The following is a 7,201-nucleotide window of genomic DNA, read 5'->3' on the forward strand; positions in this document are numbered from 1 at the left end:
CTAAGAATTCAATTCATTAGTCTAAAATTAAAATAATAATAATAATATGTTGTTAAACATATATCACTCATCTCTGTCAAAACATTTTTATTCTTTTTGAGTTTTTCACACAAAAAATCACGTAAATTTTGCACTTTACCTTTCACATTTTTTCTATCTACGTGCGTTCCACCTTACTTTTTTTGCATTATAAGAACTTTCGATTTAAATGTACAAAAATGTTTTTCTCTCACTCGAAAAACCATTTTACTCTTGGACGAGCGCAATATGTCAAGACGATTGTCCAATACCTGATCATCGCCATTGCTGAGTTAGTTAGTTGTGGTGGTATGGGACGGGAGGGGAGATTTAATTATTTTTCTCACGATCACACTTAAGACAACTTCTTTCTCCGTATATCAGTAGACGGACGGGCGAAGCCCTACTTACTAAAGAACGGGCAGATCGTAAGCCCTGGTCCAATTCTTCACCTATCCTCCCTTTGGTCACCTTCGATTCGTGATTACAGCTCTTTTTCTTTCCACTCCAATACCAATCTAAAGGTTTTCCTACAATAAGTGAAGAGGACGATACAAAAATTCGAGATTTCCATATAGGTTTTACACGGTACTGCACCATGTAGACATCCTAAAAATAGATTTTTGATTCATTTATGCACGATACAAAAGGAGTAAGTAAGCTAAGTAGAATTGTGGTCTGATAAATACAAGAAGTCGAAGATCAAAAATTCCAAGTTGCCTTTACTCAATTCTCAAATTCATGGGTCTATACCTAAAATGAAAGAAATTTCATTTGCATATAAATGAAACAAAAAATTATTCATACTAAAATAGACATTTATTCATATAATCAAATAAATTAGCTATGAACTAGCTATAGGGCCACATCTCGATGTTAAGAACTTATAAATATCACTATTATATGAAATGATAACAAAACGAAAAAAGAAGATTTATCAATTTCAGCCATGTAAGTGGAAAACTATGAAACTTCATCGAGATAGGTCCCACGTTTGGCGACACCTTTTACATAACGCGTCATATTTAAGCCGTCAAGGTCTGTCCACCTATCGACCAATGGACTTGATTAGTTTTACGGCTGCTTTAAAGTGTCACTCAATGAACAGTGGGAGTTGTAGAGACGGTCGTACGTGCCATTGCTGAGCTGGTTAGTTCGGGAGGTATGCGGTGGTCTTAAAAATCACGGACTCTTCACAGTCGGTTACATACAAAAGAAATGCCCGTACTATGCCCTTATATAAATAGACGGACGGACGAACCTAAATTACCGAACGAACGGATCGCAAGCCCCAGGCCAATTCTTCACCCTACCATACCTTTGATCTCCTTCCGTCGGTTATTTGCAATGAGGGACCCTGAAGCTGGTTACAGTTCCTTTTTGTTTAGACTTTTTTTCTCTAAACTTCATTCATTTCATAACGAGTGAGAGTAACAATCTCATCTATTAGAGGGTTATATCAGTAGTAAATGTTACAAGATACAACCAAATGTTAAAGCAGATTGGGTAAAATCACATCTGAAAATTTCTTGTGCAATCCTCAGCGGTTTATGCCTAGCTCGCAGCTAGTTACGTTGAAATTATTTTTCCATTTCCTTTGTTGCATTTTTCCGAATTGTCCCGAGGGTGCCCTCTTTCCCGGATTCTGCCTCTGTCCTCTAAGGATCCCAACAAATGAAGAAGTTTATAAGTAGTCCCATTGATCAACATTTGTTGACCACTCATTCATCCATTCGATGAATGAGTGCTGAAGCGCAAAGCACAGGCTATTGTACTTAAGAGATCACTCCAATTTTTCTGATCTGGGTTAATATCTTAAATTACAGTTCTATTGACACGCTCCAAAGCTTTAGACTGTGGCGAATGAATGGCGGCAAAATTGTGGGCAAAAGCGTATTTAGATAGCAGATTCCACAACAATTTTCATTTGGAAAGCAAAGCGACGAAAAATTTCTCTTTCAAAATACGGACAGACCACTTCAATTACAATCTTCTTTACTGGCTTTAGAAAATTGTACTTGAAACAATGGTTAAGTATAATCAAAATATCTATATTCCCGTTGCGAGATCTAGGATAAGGACGTAGGAAATTGATATAAAACTTCTGGAATAAACGCAAAGCGGATATCGTACGCCATAGAGAATTTCTAAGAACGTAGATCAGGCCCTTGGTGCTTGTGCATGTATGGTAGTTGTCGGTTGCCATTTCGTACATCATTGACAAGTCCAAGCCAGAAATAATACCGCCTTAAATGACCTATATTTTAAGTTATACCTGCGCGAGCGGAAAGATTACTATACTGGACTTAGCTCAATACATCATAACTTCCAGCCAAAACCTTCATATAGCTGTTTTCCGGTAGAGTGGCCAGTATTTCGGTAAACAAATTTATCGTTTATCTCTCAAAGAGCTTATCGGTATTACCTTCTATGTTCTTAATCAGGCCTTGATAAAAAAAAAAAAAAAAAAAAAACAAGCGAGAAGAAAATATCGTTGTTTACCGATTAAAACAAAGTACATTTTAGATAAAAATTAAATACTTTTTTTTTTGTGTTTTTCGTTACAGAGAAAAATTTCATCCTTCTTCTTGTTTATAAGTCCTCTTCACTCATTGTCGAAAAATATTTCATTACGTTTGAATGACAAAGTAAAAATGTCGTCTTGTTTTTAATCGATTACGCATGTCTCGCCTTTCTTTATATCACAAAGCGATTGTTATTGTGTCGTAATTGTTACAAAATTGCTGTTTCTTCAAGCAGAAAAAATATGCTTCATATGATTTTGATTTTTAACCAAATAATCAATACAATAATCAAATATTTACCGTTCTCAATTAATTTAACAGTTTCTATTATCTTATGTTTATATCAGGACAAAAAATAATTCATTAACTTTGTACCAGTTTAAAGGCGGCATCATAGGGACGTTTCACATTCAATTTTTGTCTCACATTTGTGTTTAGACTTTTTTTCAGTCAAATAAAATAAATATTTTCTGTTGCTTTGTGAGATCATAAAACCAATAAGTGGTACATATTTAAAAGGAAATTACAGACTTTTTGTTGACATGAATTCTTATAATTGTTGCAGAACTTTATTTTTTTGATGAAATAATTTTAGCTAATAAACATATGAAGCCCCAGCGCTCAGTTTTATTGACTTTTTGCTGTTATCGTTTTTGTTGTTGAACATAAAATAATTCCTCTATTTATTCTTTTTTTTTATTCTATCACTTGATCACTGTATTTTCTTTGTTCCCTGACTCAGTTATGTTCTTTCGCGAACATTTTAATTTAATAAATTTTTTTCCTTATGTAAAATTTTATTAACATGTTTTCAGCAAATTGTTATCGTTTGAATTTTTCTTATTTTTTCTTTCAATTTTCGACGTTCAGACTGGCTATCTTTTTTTTCTACTCCGATCAAGTTAATATTTTCACCATAATATAGTAATATTAATAACACCCACAAATAAATCTTGTGATATTTTTTCTTTCATTATAGTATTTAAGTGAACTTGTAATTTCTTCGATCGCCTTATTTTTCCTCCGCTCGTGAAACATTTTTTCCCGCATCCAACCTTTCTTTTTTTTGCACTCCCCTTTTTTCTCTATTCTCCCATCCCCCATCTTCACGTAAAACTTGCACAGCCAAAAAGCCAAGAAAACAATGTCTCTCGCTTTCTTCAACGTAACAAAATAGGTAGGCATTGGTTGGATTTTAGCAAACATAAATTGTTAAGCCAATACCACGCATTGTAGGTTTTTATAATCTTCTATAAAAGCTTGCCATTGATGGAACGTTAGTGGTCTCACTATTTCGTCCCGTTGCGATTTATCCATCCATATTCGTTGCATAATGATTTTTGCGCAAACATTTTTTGACGCTAACCGGGGATGTATGTTATGCATTCCCTTGCACGCCCAACCTTTTTGTTATATTATTGTCTTTTAACGAGAGAAATAATTTACCAAACAGATGTTTTTGGGGAATATCCTGAGGTAACCTACGGCCTTTTGTGATCTGCTTTCTTAAAAGAAACCTTGCATATTGGAATGTAAAGTCTACATCGGTTAACATCATCCATATACATGTTTTTCTGACAGCACTTGCAACGTGTAAGGTACTTTTATGGTGTCTCATTTTCGAAAGCGAAAAAATATCGGATAGCCAAGCAAGGCGCATAATTCGCATCAACTCCGTCACTATGCACAATACGAAATCTTGAAAGTCCGTTGTACTGTCTTCACCGAGGCTTGTGTTGGTGTATTGGTTCTGAAGGATGAACGATGGTTTGCAGATACATTTTTTCAATATCTGCGTTAAATATATAACCAAACATGCGCCATTTTAACATCGAAAGGATAAATTCTGCTTGCAAGCTTGGCCCAGGACATTATTAAGGCTGTTTCCGTTGGAAGTTGTGTTAGATGAATTAAATGCCACTGGTAATTTAGTGGATGCGCTATGAGACTTAAACACAGCATAGTGGGGTAAATAATAATTAGCATCATCGTTAATGATAACCGTAGACGGCACTTTTTCCATGTGATTGAGTATTTCATATTGTTTATTTTGATGTTTGGGTGCTTTAAAAGGCGAATTTCATAAAGCAGGAATTGCGATAAGACGTTTTGATAGGATCGTCCCAAGCGTGTAGGACATTCTTACAAAACTGGTAGGGGCACCAGATACCGGCTGTTCGAATTCCTTATCGCCGTTCGAACAAACAGTTCTTCACGACGTCTGTCGCCAGCGGATGGGTATAAAGTCTTCGATACTTTTTCAAATTTCCAACATTTTTGTAATAGCTCACAAATATCAATAGTATTAATATGTGAGGCTATTGATTGTAGAGGTGACGAATTGTCTATTTTTCCTATAATAACCCATCTAAAGGCTGTACTTTGTGCGAGGAGCGTTTGCTGAGGGTCATCTCTAATTCTTTCCAAAATAATTTGATGGTAGGTATCACCCCCCAATAAAAGGTGCATTTGAACATTATTTGTCATAGAGATGTTAGTTACAAGTAAATTTGGAAAATGTTATGTGCTAAGTGCAGCAAAAGGCGGTTAAATACAAATGCATCTATCTGAACCTGAAATTGGGAACTGTGTATGAACTTGTTTTAAAGGCGCACAAAAGAAGCGAGGTAGCTGATAGTACCCCGTTGAGGCCGGTAAATTGTATTTTTGCCGATTTCAATGGGAGGGCCAATCTTTTTCGGAGTCGACTCGAGATGGAACTGGCTTCAGAACCAGAATCAACGAGGGTCGTAATGAGATATTAAATAATTCCGAACTCTTAACATCCTGTGCTATTACGTTGAAATTTGTCGAAGTCTTCACTTATGCGAGAAGGGTGGTGGAGATAAGCTTTGTATATAGTTAAGTACTGGGAATTAATTTCCGAAAGGGAAGCATCAGCAATAATTTCATCAAAAACTGGTAAGAAAGTATTATATGTATGTTAGAGAGTAAAATGGAATACAGGAAACTATTTGAAGAGTTTAATCAAGCATTCTTTAACCACAATTTATTAAGCGTTGTCAAATAAGAATTGAACAGTCAAAAATTTTCGAAACGAACTGGATAATACGCTGCACTTTATTTCATTAGTAAAATGATTTGAATAATATAATTATACAATAACTCCACTTAAGTAAAAACCCAATTGTAGGTAAGCCAAATAGAGATGATATCCTTGAAAAAAATGTTAATATGAGACGTACATACGGACAAAAGATGTGCATTGTTTTATACGTTTCCCAACTTCTTCATTTCGCATGCAATAGCTATGGGATTATAACAATAAATATTCATTCCTTGATGTGCTTAAACCATTGGTATGCATAAAATAACGAAATTTTTTATATAAAGAGTTTTCTCAATCTTTTTTTAAATTACGTTTGATGCCTTTTAGTTATTTTTAGACACAGTTCAACTAATTATTCAAATAGAAAAAGCTCGACATATGAAGCACATACCTCCAATGGCGTCGAATACATTTTAATTTGCAAATCTCTTTTTCGCTTGTGAACCCGTTATTAGCTTATGAATAGGTTTTTAAGGTTATGAATCCATTCCTTGGTTCGCGAATTGCTCTTTCGCTTATGGATCTGACTTTTGGCTTGTGAATCAGTTTTTTTAGATTGTCAATCCATTTTTAGCTTATCAAACCGTTTTTAGCGTTTTAATGTATTTTTAGCTTATAAAAGCATTTTTCGTATACGAATCCATTTATGAATTCACTTTTAGCATATGAATATGAATCAAGTTTCATCTGTGAATCGGCTTCTCCCATATGAATCTGTTACTTAGGTTATGTATCGTTCTTGTGGTTTTTCAATTTTTTTTAAACTTATTAACCCATATTTTAGCTTGTGAAACCGTTCTTTCTCTTATGAAACAGTTTTTGCTCATGAATTTTTTTTTATGTTTTGAATCCTTTTTTAGCATAAGAATGCCTTTTTTAGCTTGTGAATGTGTTTATAACCTATCAATCCATTTTTAGGTTAGGAACACTTTTTTTGGTTTGTCAATTCGTATTTATCTTTTTAATCCTTTTTTTTGAGCTCATCAACCTTTTTTTACTTTGTGACTCCGTTTTTTAGCTTGTGAATACCTGTTTTTTAGCTCGTTTTAAGCAAGTGTTTATCTTTTTACTTTATGAATACATTGTTAGCATCCTAATCTATTTGTAACTTGTGAATTCGTTTATAACTCATAAATGGGATTTATAAGCTAACTCGTTTATAGCTTTGATGTCTGTTTTTAACTTATGAATCCCTTTTCAGCTAGTGAGTCCGTTTTCAGATTATGAATCCATTTCTGTCTTAAAAAATTGGAATTTTAGCTTATGAGTCCTCTCTTTTCGTTTGTCAATCCGTCTCCGGCAAGGCAAATGTTTTGAAGCATTTTAAGAGAGGATAGTATATCTCTTTTGCGCCTGTTAATAATAACCTCTAACAACGATTAAAATTTCCAGGCGCACTTTATATACAATCTGTTCAAAAGCAAAAAAAAAAAAAATATTTCACGCCCACATGGTTTTATAAAGTACCGCTGTTTTTTTTTTTTTTTAGTTTTTAGAGGTAATGTGTATTAAATATTCCCCTCCTTCCTAATATAAACTTCGTACTTGTTCTTGTTGGGTATTAGCAGAGTACGGTTTATGGTTCTTA

This window comes from Glossina fuscipes, unplaced genomic scaffold, assembly GCF_014805625.2.
Source record: "Glossina fuscipes isolate IAEA_lab_2018 unplaced genomic scaffold, Yale_Gfus_2 224, whole genome shotgun sequence".
Classification (NCBI taxonomy): Eukaryota; Metazoa; Arthropoda; class Insecta; order Diptera; family Glossinidae; genus Glossina; species Glossina fuscipes.